The sequence below is a fragment of the Microcaecilia unicolor genome, chromosome 3 (genome assembly GCF_901765095.1).
Source record: "Microcaecilia unicolor chromosome 3, aMicUni1.1, whole genome shotgun sequence".
NCBI classification, from domain to species: domain Eukaryota; kingdom Metazoa; phylum Chordata; class Amphibia; order Gymnophiona; family Siphonopidae; genus Microcaecilia; species Microcaecilia unicolor.
The window spans coordinates 492,798,888-492,811,391 of record NC_044033.1 but is presented as its reverse complement, the minus strand read 5'-3'; positions in this window follow the sequence as shown (position 1 = coordinate 492,811,391).

The following is a 12,504-nucleotide window of genomic DNA, read 5'->3' as shown; positions in this document are numbered from 1 at the left end:
TTAAAAAAATCAGTTGTATCTCTGATATAGTATGCGGGTTTTTTTAAGGCACACTAACAAAATGAATGCACATCCCTATAAATGTCATAAAAAAATGTTCTGAAACATAAAGCTAGATTACTAAAGTACTCTACTGTGGGCTAATACACATCAATGAGTGTTATTTATTCCAGGTCCCATTTTATTCAATATCATTTATTTATTACTAATGCACATTAATGTGTGCTAGCACAGTAACGCACTTTAACTCTAGCCCATAGTCCTTCAGAACATCTATTGTCAATCAAATTGAATCTAAAGACACTACTTTTGGTCTAATCAGAAAGTGTCTTCTTCTCAACTGAGTCAGCCAAAGGTATCTCACTCCAGTCTCAAAACACAGAAAAAAAGGGGTAAACCTAAACAACATATGAAGGAGAAGACCTAGTATGAGATGGCTTCCTCCAAAAAAAAAAGAAAGGAATAAAGGACTTCTCCATAAAATAAAAGTACAAAAGTTTATTTGCAATGTATATCAAAGCAAATGAAGACAGGAAATGCCTATGGCACTCATTTTCAATGCACATGGACATCTCAAAATGGCCCCCCCAAAAAAATTCATCTGCTGAAATTGTCCAAATCACGATTTTCAAAAAGGCAGAATTTGGACATTTTACAGTGCGGTTCGTCCAAATAGCAAAGGGGCGTGTTGGAGGTGTGTTTTAGGCGGGATCAAAGCAGGCCTCAAATTAGGACATCTAATGGAAGAGGAACAAACATCCAAGGCAAAAAAGGACTTTTTATCTAGACGGTTTCAATCAAGTCCAGGGTAAAAAAAATGTGCTGACTACTGGAAGGATTAAGGCATGACCCCTCCTGAATCTCCCAGTGGTTACTGACCCTCTCTCACCCCCATAAGTGAAAGTGACAGTGGGTAACAGGCTGTATGACAGCTTCAGGTATTATGGCCATTCCTAATAGAGCAGCAAGTGTAAGGAGTAGCCTAGTAGTCAGTGCAGTGCACTTGAACAACAGGACTCAGGTCACTAACTCCATTAACTCTTTTATTTCTGCACAAATATGTGAGCCTTCTTGGAACATAAAAATACCTACTGTACCTGAATTTATAAGACATCTGCAAGCGTGATCTATTGTACTAGTGTATCTTTAGGTACAATGTTTAATCTGTTCCTGGAAGGGTCACAATAACAGATGAAGGAATTACGGTGGGATCTATACCTGAGTCCTATTGTTTAAAGTCCACTGCACTGACCACTAGACTGTTCATTTTGGACATTTTCAGCATAAGAATGTCCTTCTCATAGTGCCATGTTTTGGTGAAAATGCCTGCGTCAGGAGTCAGTTTGATGGTATAAAGCACACATAGAATCATCAAAAAAAGAGTACAATACACACTTCCAAACGTATCTGGTGGTGGTCCAGTCTGAGTGAGCTGCACAAGAGAATGCTCAAGTCAGTGCCGTAGCGAGGGTGCCTGACACCCGGGGTGGGTCGCCGCTGTGCACCCCCCACAGGTGCAGGGCACGGCGCCCCCCCTCCGGAGCGCCCCCCCCGAAACGCACCCTACCTTGCAGCGGGGGGCAGGCGGGAGGGCCGATCCACCCCCAGTGCACGTCACTGAGAGCTGCGTCGGCTCTGCTGCTTCCCTGCTTTCTCTGCCCCGGAACAGGAAGTAACCTGTTCCGGGGCAGAAAGAGCAGAGAACCAGCGAGCCGACACCCCCCCCCCCCAGCGCGTGCACCCAGGGCGGACCGCCCCACCGCCCCCCCTTCCTACGCCACTGGCTCAAGTCCTTTATTATTCCTTTTTTAGGAAGCCATCTTGCACTAGGTCTTCTCCTCCATGTGGTTTTGGTCTACCCTTACTTTTTTCCTGTTTTATGATTTTCCCATAGGGAATTTTTCTTCTCCTTTTTTTTTGTCCCTCCAGTATCAACCACAGTCTCCCGCACAGCTGCTCTCAGTACTTGTGGTTTAATCTCCATCCCCGAGGCAGACCCTGATGTTGTAGTAACTTTCTCAAAACAAAGAGGCTGATCTTATTGTTCTGGTTCTCCAGCTGAGAGTGATAACCCATCTTCCCTCCATCATGTCTCAGGTCCTTCTGTTAATACCAATTTGGGGGGAGGGGTGCTGTGGGAGATTTAATTCTCCATAATAGATGCTGCTGACAAATGTCAAACTTAAGGGATTCATGATGACGCCTTCTCTGAAAAATGGACATCAGCTTCTGCCAAAGCGATGCCCAATGCGAACACCCACGTTAAATACATGCCAGCATGGCACATAGCCAGAATATTGTCATTGACACCCATGTATGTGTTCATATACACATGTAAAAGCCTGGACTATCAGCATCCATGCATATTTGCTGCCAAAATCCAGGCAGCGCCTTATAGAATTACCCTTAAAGTGCCTTACCTAAGAACACTTAAAATCAGTGCCAGAATAGGGCAGTGACTTAGACATTAGGCGGTCACAAGCACAAATGGGAGGTAGCCCAGCACGACAGGAATAGGAGGTATTGGGGAGGAGGGGGAGAGTGATGGGAAGCATAGAAGGGGTTGCAAGCATAAGTAAGTTAGGTAAAGGATAAACAAGGAGAGGTACTAAGGATAGAGGAGCTACACAGAGGCAGGAAACTAGACAGGAAGTTCAGGAGGTGAGGAAAGAAGGTGACCTCTGGGAGCCAGAAGGGCGGCACCTGCAAAGGTGCACTTGCCATTTTTTGCATGCTGCTCCAACAGCTCACGCTGCTCTCTCATGCAGCTCCCACGTTCCGTGGTATGCGGGCAGCTGAACAGCTCCCTTTTAGGTTTGTCACGCAGGCGGTTCAGTGCTCACATCAGTTTTTGTTTTATCACTGACATGGTTGCGCGGAGAACCTACAGAGAAGAGTATGAGTGCACCAGGTCAGCGTGCACAGGAAAGAAATGGCATAGCTCAATTTTAGTACTGGGGCTGGAGTGGCCAGTACTCATGCTGCATCTGTAGCTCTAACAGATGTGATTCTGCTCCGGCACAGAGCGAACCATGGTCGCGGGATAAGGAGCTGTGCTGCTTGCAGGCACCATGATGGTGTCAGCGGTGCTCTGAGTGAGCCAGCAGCCATGCGCTTTGAGGCACAATGAAGATCAGCTGTGCTGGTTGTGGGCAGTGCTTGGGAGCTCATTGCATAGACCTTCTGTGATAACTATATAAATAAGTAAAAATGTAACTGACTTCTTAGAGTGGCTATTTTTTCTGAAAATATTTGCAAAATACAGAATTTAAAATTGCCAAAACTCTGGTTAATGATGTTTTCTGTTTATACTTCCTATTGTCTCATAGGCCGCATAAAATTCAATGGTGGGCCGCAGGTTGCTCACCCTTGGTTTAGTCGCTTTATTTCACTTACATAACGCCAAGGTTATATCTTGTCATCACGAATTAGTGGAAAAAGTCATTTTGGTTAAAAAGTCCTAAATGTGTTTACCCTTTCTAAAGACAAACCTAAAGATCAGAGGGGTGTGTGTGTGTGTGTGTGTGTGTAAAATATAGAGGACTGAAGAAAAAGAGAGTGATATTTGAGTGGCAAGACAGCTCTCTGCATATCTGGTTCCAATATTATATATTGTGGCCCACTAGGGATAGTTTTGACATTCATGCAGCCCTCTCTGAATAAAGGTTGCCCACCACTGGACTAAACAATGACTGTGTACAAACAATGGAACATGTATTGGTCACAGTCAAACATAAAATATGAAAACCTCACTTGTTTTATTTGTTAACACGTCAGACCTGACATTTGGACTCTACGTTGTCCCAGCTTGTGCCTCATACACATGATAAATAGGGGATATACAGCTGTACATTATCATTGGGGGGAGGGGGAGGCTCTGTATTGCCTGCAGACTGAAAGCAGTTATAGGGGGAACCTATTGCAGGCGATACCTAGCTATACAAGCACTCTTAGGGTTGTGAGTGTGATAGTTAGGGTGGGGAGCTGGAGCTACATACCCCAACTTGCCTCATGGCTTCTGAGGGCACAGATCTTGGTCCTTGTCCCCACCAAGGTAATAACCATGAGGCCCATCACATGGTGGATATGTGTGAACCTTGCTGAGGGACTCAAACTAATGCTGAACTTCATGCAGCCACTCTGGCTTAGAAGAGCCTCTTGGTCAACAGCACCGGCCTCTGGATGGAGGGCCACCAGCTCCGGGGGTGGAGGGGCAGGGAAAAAATCAGCTGCTGGGGCAAACCTGGCACAGCACGTCCTATGTCTGGCCCCTGCAGTTGATGTCCACCAAGCTCCCCTGCTTACCCGTGAGGTGTTGGGATGGGCTGTAGTGGCAGCATAGGACACAGCAGTAACAGGGTGGAAAGGAACCAATTCCAAGTGATCAGTCACCACACTAGGATAGGATGCTCCAATGAAATTTTATTAAGACCCCTCGTTTAAATTTTTCCATCTTACCCTTTTTAATATCATGTTTAAAAATATTACTATGGGAATTAACATCTAAAATGATAGTATTAAAATTGTCATCTTCTTTTTCAAGAATATCAAGTTCTATTTTCATTTCTTTTTTGATGTTTTCTGCTTTCCTGTCGCTTCTCCTTGGACCAGAGACCCTGAGCCACCTGGCTGAACCAATGGGCTTCCCCAGCCCAAGAGACTGGCATCTATGGAGACAACCACCTATTTGCAGGATCTCCAGACTCTTGCCTGACTCCAACTGTTGCAGTCAAGCCACCACTGCAGGCTGAGCATTGCTTCCTCCCACAGAAAGAACCTCACACCCAGATTCTGAAGCTGAGGCAACCAGCAAGATAGTAGAACCTGCTGCAGCAGATACATATGCCCACTGCACCACTTCTAACATCGCCGCCATGTAATCCAGTACCTGCAAATAATCCTGTGATTGTGGGCCTCTGGAGGCAAGTAGATGCCAAATCTGACCCTGCAATTTGAGGATTCTTGATTGAGGAATGAAGCTTCTCCTCACTTGTGTATTGAAAAGGACTCCCAAGTATTTGAGACACTGGGTTGCACTGAAGTGACTCTTGGATGAACTGACTATCCAACCAAGATGTTCCAACAATTGCACCACTCTGGCCATTACACGCTTGTTGTCTAGGTATGGATGAACCAGAATGCTCTTCTTTCTGCAGCGCCACGGCCTCCACCACTATCACCTTGAAGAAGGTCTGCAAAGTCATAGTGAAGCCAAAGGGGAGAGCACAAAACTTAAAGTGCTGCCCTAAAACAGCAAAATGCATGTAGCACTGATGAGCTTGTTGCATAGGAATATGAAGATAAGCTTCCGACTGAAATTCTCTGCACTGAACCGCCACAATAACCGACCAAAGTGTCTCCATCTGAAAGTGAAGTACTTTTCAAGTCACCCACTTCAGATCCAGAATAGGATAAGTACATAAGAGTGACCATAATGGGACAGGCCAAGGGTCCATCAAGCCTAATATCCTGTTTCTAACAGTGGCAAATCCAGGTCACAAGTACCTGGCAAGATTCCAGAACAGTAAAACAGATTTTATGCTGCTTATCCTAGAAATAAGCAGTGGATTTTCCCACATGTCCATCCTAATAATGGCTTATGGACTTTTCTTTTAGGAAATTATCTAACCCTTTTTTAAACCCTGCTAACCGCTTTTTTTACCACATTCTCTGGCAAATAATTCTAATGGTAAAGCTGGCCAGGGGGTGGGGAATGGATATTCAAAACGCCTCGGACACTTGGATTACATGAGAAATTGCTAATACAGGGAAAGATGAATATGAACAGTGTCCCGATTGTGTCAAAGGGAAAAGAAAAACATTTTCTGTGGCAAAAACAGCAATTTAGTGCATTGAACCTGCACTATGATCACAGGTAAAAGGCAGGAAAGTATGCAAGGCACTTGCATTTTCAAAACCCAGCCCACATTTTCTGCAGACTCATCTACACGGGCAAATGTATGTGCTCAGAACAGAAGGTCCCCTTTCTTTTTGGTCACTACAACACAGAGTAAGCACCGGAACTGCACGCTAGCTGAGGCAGCGGAACTACTGCTCGCAGGGAAAGATGCCACAGCAACGTGTCCTTGATGGCTCCGACTTTCCAGCGGGAATGACAAGGGAATTCCAAGAATAGATCTAGAAAAGTCCGCTCAAACTCCAGAGCACAGCTGACTTGAATAACCTCCAAGACCCATTGGTTTGAAGTAATGTGGTCCCATCTCTGATGAAAACGCTACAGCCTTGCTCCCAAGGTGAGCAGAGGACCCACAACGTCTTCAGAAGAACAGGCCCGACTGAGGATAAGAGATCTTTAGTCACGACCCCCTCCCCCGGCAACTGCCCCGAAAGCATCTGCTGAAAGAAACAACCAAGCCAAGCACTGCCAGACTGATCTGGGCGATAGCGCCGAGCCTCTCAAAACCTCCCCCACACCAAAGAACCCTGTCCAGCAGGTTTGGGCCTGTCCTCCGGCAACCGAAGAACCTTGGCCTCATCTAAACCTGTAACAATCAAGCTCTTCACCGAAATAGAAATAAACCATAATCATAACCCACAGGGAAAATGCACTTATAAAATTATCATTTTTGTGAATCTGACCCTATCCAGGCATTACATAATGTTCACGTTTCCTTGTTTACAAGGGTGTTGAGACAATTATGTAAAATTTCCTTAAAAGATCAACGTCTTGCCCCATCCTTGGCCACCTTTAAATCTAGACTGAAAGCCCACCTCTTTAACATTGCTTTTGACTCGTAACCACTCGCCTCCACCTACCCTCCTCTCTTCCTTCCTGTACACATTAATTGATTTGATTTGCTTACTTTATTTATTTTTTTGTCTATTAGATTGTAAGCTCTTTGAGCAGGGACTGTCTTTCTTCTATGTTTGTGCAGCGCTGCGTACGCCTTGTAGCGCTATAGAAATGCTAAATAGTAGTAGTAGTAGTCTCTTGTAACCAGAGCTAATATTGTGATGTCATAATGCCTCAGGCCACCAATAAGAGCCAACCTCATCAGTGATGTCACAATGGCTTGATTGTCCTATACTTGGCTCACTTTTATTACATAGCTCTTTGAGCAGGGACTGTCTTTCTTCTATGTTTGTGCAGCGCTGCGTACGCCTTGTAGCGCTATAGAAATGCTAAATAGTAGTAGTAGTAGAGGAGTAGCCTATTGGTTAGTGCAGTGCAGCTCCTTGTGACTGGGTAAGTCACTAAACCCTCCATTGCCCCTGGTACAAGATAATACCTGAATATATGTAAACTGCTTTGAATGTAGTTGCAAAAACCTCAGAAAGACGGTATATCAAGTCCCATTTCCCTGTCCCCCTTTCCCTTATGACATCACAATATCAGAAGTGAGCCAAGTATCAGGCAATCAAGCCATTGTGACATCACTGATGAGGTTGGCTCTTATTGGTGGACTGAGCCTCCACCTACCCTCCTCTCCTCCTTCCTGTACACATTAATTGATTTGATTTGCTTACTTTATTTTTTGTCTATTAGATTGTAAGCTCTTTGAGCAGGGACTGTCTTTCTTCTATGTTTGTGCAGTGCTGCGTATGCCTTGTAGCGCTATAGAAATGCTAAATAGTAGTAGTAGTAGAGGAGTAGCCTATTGGTTAGTGCAGTGGAGCTCCTTGTGACTCTGGGTAAGTCACTAAACCCTCCATTGCCCCTGGTACAAAATAATACCCGAATATATGTAAACCGCTTTGAATGTAGTTGCAAAAACCTCAGAAAGACGGTATATCAAGTCCCATTTCCCTTTCCCCCTTTCCCTTATGACATCACAATATCAGAAGTGAGCCAAGTATCAGGCAATCAAGCCATTGTGACATCACTGATGAGGTTGGCTCTTATTGGTGGACTGAGCCTCCACCTACCCTCCTCTCCTCCTTCCTGTACACATTAATTGATTTGATTTGCTTACTTTATTTTTTGTCTATTAGATTGTAAGCTCTTTGAGCAGGGACTGTCTTTCTTCTATGTTTGTGCAGCGCTGCCTTGTAGCGCTATAGAAATGCTAAATAGTAGTAGTAAATACAGTGGCCTGCACTAAATGTTTAAACACATTTTTTAAGGTATGCACATGTAAGCTGAGAGCTAATTTTTCCTAAAGTCAGCAGTTACCACGTAAGCCAAATTTTTCAAAACAGATTCTTCTAAAAAGATACTTCTCCACAGCTTTATGAAATCGATCTGAAAAGCAAGAAAAGTATCTGGGAAAACAAAAGCTGCATAAAGTAGCCTTAGATCTTAGTCAGCCTTGGTAAATTACTTAAAGCAAAGAAACAGCTCCATTTACATTATATAGCTGCAAAAAATCTTTATTTAAACAACATTTCTAGGGTCACCCCTTTACTAAAACAATTACTTTGGCTCCCATTTTCTGCTAGAACTGATTTTGAAGGTTTTTTTTTTTTTTTTTTTTTCATCACTTTTAAAATTCTAAACGGTTTGAGTCCTTATTTGGCTTCTTACTTGAAACTGAGATCTACACCTTTCCATGATCTGCAGATGAATAAAATCAAGCTTTCCAATTAATAGAGATTGAAAGTTAAATGTCTACACAAAATAGAATCTTGCAATGACAGCCTATATTTAAGTCCTGAGGCAGCAACAAAATTATCTACACTTTTTGTAAACTTCTAAAAATATGGTCATTGCTAAATACTTTGGCAAATGTTCTTGATCTTTGTTTTATTCAAGGTATTTTCAATGTGTGCTTATTATGTATATCATGATGAAATTATTCACACATATTATAAACTGCCCTGAGCATAAGGTTGAGGCAGTATATAAGCTTGAATTGTTATTATTGTTGCAGTTGGCTAGGTCTTGCCATGTCTGAGTAAGTGGAATCGACGTTTCAGCCATTATGCTGTGGATTTCTTCAGAGTATGCTGTGAGGTCTGCAGTTTGTCTTCACATACAGTGGTTCTCAAAGCTGAATGGCTGGGGTTTGAGGTGGGTAGTTTCCTCAGGAGACTGAGGCGGCAAACTCCGTTGGTCACAAATTTGAATTTTGGAGAGAAATGGAGACAAAGGGCTTATCCTAAGCATGGCAACTGCTCATTCAAAAGAAATTTTGCACAAAAAGGACTGGTGCGGAGGACAAAAATCTTCTCCCCCCCCCCCCCCACAAAGTTTTAGAATATGACCTACAGAAATTCCCTCCACTCCCCCCCTCCCCGCCCTCCAGAGGCAGACCATCCCAACAAATTCCAACCTCATTCCCGCCAGAAATTATAAATGTGACCAAAGGACTTTCCTGCCAAAATTCAAATTTGTGACCAATGAACTTACCCACCCCAATCTCCTTCGTTCTTGCGGAAACTACCCACCTCAAACCCCAGCCAATCGGATTTGAGAACCACTACATATAAAAACAAACTGCAGACCTCACGGCATACCCTGAAGAAAGTCAAAGCATGATGGCTGAAATGTTGGTTTCCCTTACTCAGATACGGAAAGACCCAGACAACTGCAACAATTATGACGCCAGCCATGGAAATCTACGAGAACATTGAATTACTGTTATCAATTCACTCTGGCCAAGAACAATAAGAGCATACAGGGGCAAATTCAAATAAATGGCACCGAAATTCAGGCCCTGGGATAATGCACACCACAAAACTGCTGTTATTAATACTAGCGTAAGTCTGTATCTACTTGCTTAATGTTAAGTATCAGCACGTATGCCAGCTCAATGGCTGGTCTAAGTGATCATGTCCAACTGTAGGCAGTTAGGTGTGTAAATGAATCTATAACCTGTGTGCCTACCGGACATGCCCTCGACCTGCTCATGCTTCTCCCATGTCCATGCCTCCTTGAATTTGCGTGCTCTGAGATCTGTGCACACAACTTATAGAAGAGCGACGATTAAGGGCAGTTACACACACAACTGCTAGTTAGCAAAATTCGCCCATTCCTCTCTGAACAGACCACCCGAACCCTCGTCCACTCGCTCATCACCTCTCGTCTTGACTATTGCAACCTTCTTCTCACTGGCCTCCCGCTTAACCATCTATCCCCCCTTCAATCTGTCCAAAATTCTGCCGCACGTCTTATCTACCGAGTGAACCGATACTCTCATATCACCCCTCTCCTCAAGTCACTTCACTGGCTCCCGATCCGCTACCGTATACAGTTCAAGCTTCTCCTGTTAACCTTCAAATGCACTCAATCTGCAGCCCCCCATTACCTCTCTACCCTCCTCTCCCCGTATGTTCCCACCCGTAACCTCCGCTCTCAGGACAAGTCACTCCTGTCTGTACCCTTCTCCACCACCGCTAACTCCAGACTCCGCCCCTTCTGCCTCGCATCACCATATGCCTGGAACAGCCTTCCCGAGCCCATACGTCATGCGCCCTCCCTGCCCATCTTCAAGTCCTTACTCAAAGCCCATCTCTTCTCCCTTGCTTTTGGCGCATAACCACCTTCCCCACTCATGATACCTACACTGACTACATAGTTTGTAACCTTTAGATTGTAAGCTCTTTTGAGCAGGGACGGTCCTTCCCCATGTTAAACTTGTACAGCGCTGCGTAACCCTGGCAGCGCTATAGAAATGCTAAGTAGTAGTGCCAATTAAGACCAAGTACAGCCTTATAGGTGAAGAAAGAAGCTGAGTGGAGATAAGTAGAAACTTGAAGGATGAATTAACTGATAAATACCAAAAAGAACATCCTTGTAAAGTTGCAAATTCACTGTTCTATATACCAGATGCAAAGTATACCACACACGCCTGGAAGTAAGGAAGTACTCACAAGTATTTCTTTTAATTCTGTGGTATCTTAGTTTGTAAATTATGTAAGGATAATAAAATCACATTACTGATATTTAGTAGTTCACTGCTGTCACTGATTTATTACTGTGTTTTTCTAGTAAAGGAATATTATGTGTAGTAAAAGGGTGAGGACGTTAACCCGAACCAGATAAAGTATGAAATGATTTATATGAAACTATTAATCCACAGTGGTGAACAGCCCCCAAGTATTCACAAAGAAAACAGACCTGCTGCTATGAAAAATGCCCTTTGCACTGTAAAAAGTTTGAATAGTTTAATGTGATTTGATGCTTTGAATATATTCAATATTCACACAAAGTCCTTAGGGTCCGTGTTTCTCCTACATCATAAGTATTGCCATACTTGGTGTGGCCAAAGGTACCTCTAAGCCCACTATCCTGCTTTCAACAGTGGCTGAATCAGATCACAAATATCTGGCACAATACCAATTTTATTCAATTCTGCATTCCTTCTCGGGTCTTCATGTATCTTCATGTATAAGCAAGACAATGACACATATATAGTGCCAGGTATGAGTCAGAGAGATGCGAGACAGGTAAGAAAGGATGAGTTTATTTATTTATTTTTTAGAAGAATGTTTAATCTCCTCCTTTGGCAATGGTCATTACACCAGGCCTTGACAAAATTCAATTAAATCTAGAAGCCAGCCCAAAAACTTAGGAGACAGCAGCAGCTCTCGTGCTTCTCCTTTCCCACTCCTCCAACACTGTCCACTTTTTGGGGAGGAGAAGGGATAGGAATCCCCTCCCAGATGAGCAGTACCTTTTTCAGAAACTGATTTACTAAGGCTCCTTTCCTATTCTGTGTGCAAATAAACCTTAGTAAATCAGTCTCTTAAATTGCCTCTGCAAAAGGGGCAATTGCCTCTGTTTCACATATCACCATGGCCTGGGTCTCCATCAATCTCTCACTCTCACATATAGACCCTCCCCCCCCCCCCCCCCCCACACACATACTCAGTCTCTCTCATACCCCTTAATAGCCTTTACCCAGTCTCCAATACCCCTCCCCCCACCAGCCTTCTCGCAGTCTCTCTCTCTTGCTCTTATCACCCCCCCCCCACACACACACACACACACCCACACATACACACATACTTCACTTGTTTCTCTCTTGCTTTCTGTCTTACAGCAGTCACGCCCATGCAGCTGTGCTCTGGAGTCAACCAACTATAACCCTTGCCTTGCTATTCATAGAACTGCCTCATAAACTGCATCTCCAGGCTCTGCACAGGGATTGGACTCTCTATAAACTTGAGCCACGAGGTGCAGGAAGTCTTGATGTTTCAGGTCCCACGTGACAACTTCCTGAACTGCGCAGTTCAGGTTTATAGAGAGTCAAATGACTGTGCAAAGCCAACAGTTGTAGTCAAAGTTACCAGGGCTGCGGGTTTCTCGCCCAATTCGGCTCCTTTCCGAGACCCGCTGCGGCTTTTTCATGCTGCGTGCGGGTTGTGGGATTTTGGGTGGCTTTTTTTTTGCGCCGGCTGCGTTTTTTTCGCACGGCCGTGGGTTGGCTGGTTTTCCCACAGCCAATAGAAGCCCAACGGAGGTGGGCTTAATGACGCCATTTGTATGCAAATGGCCTCATTAATATTTATTAATGATGTCATTCATATGCAAATAGACATCATTAATATTTATTAATGATGTCATTCATATGTGAATGACTTTGTGCGGTTTTTGGGCTG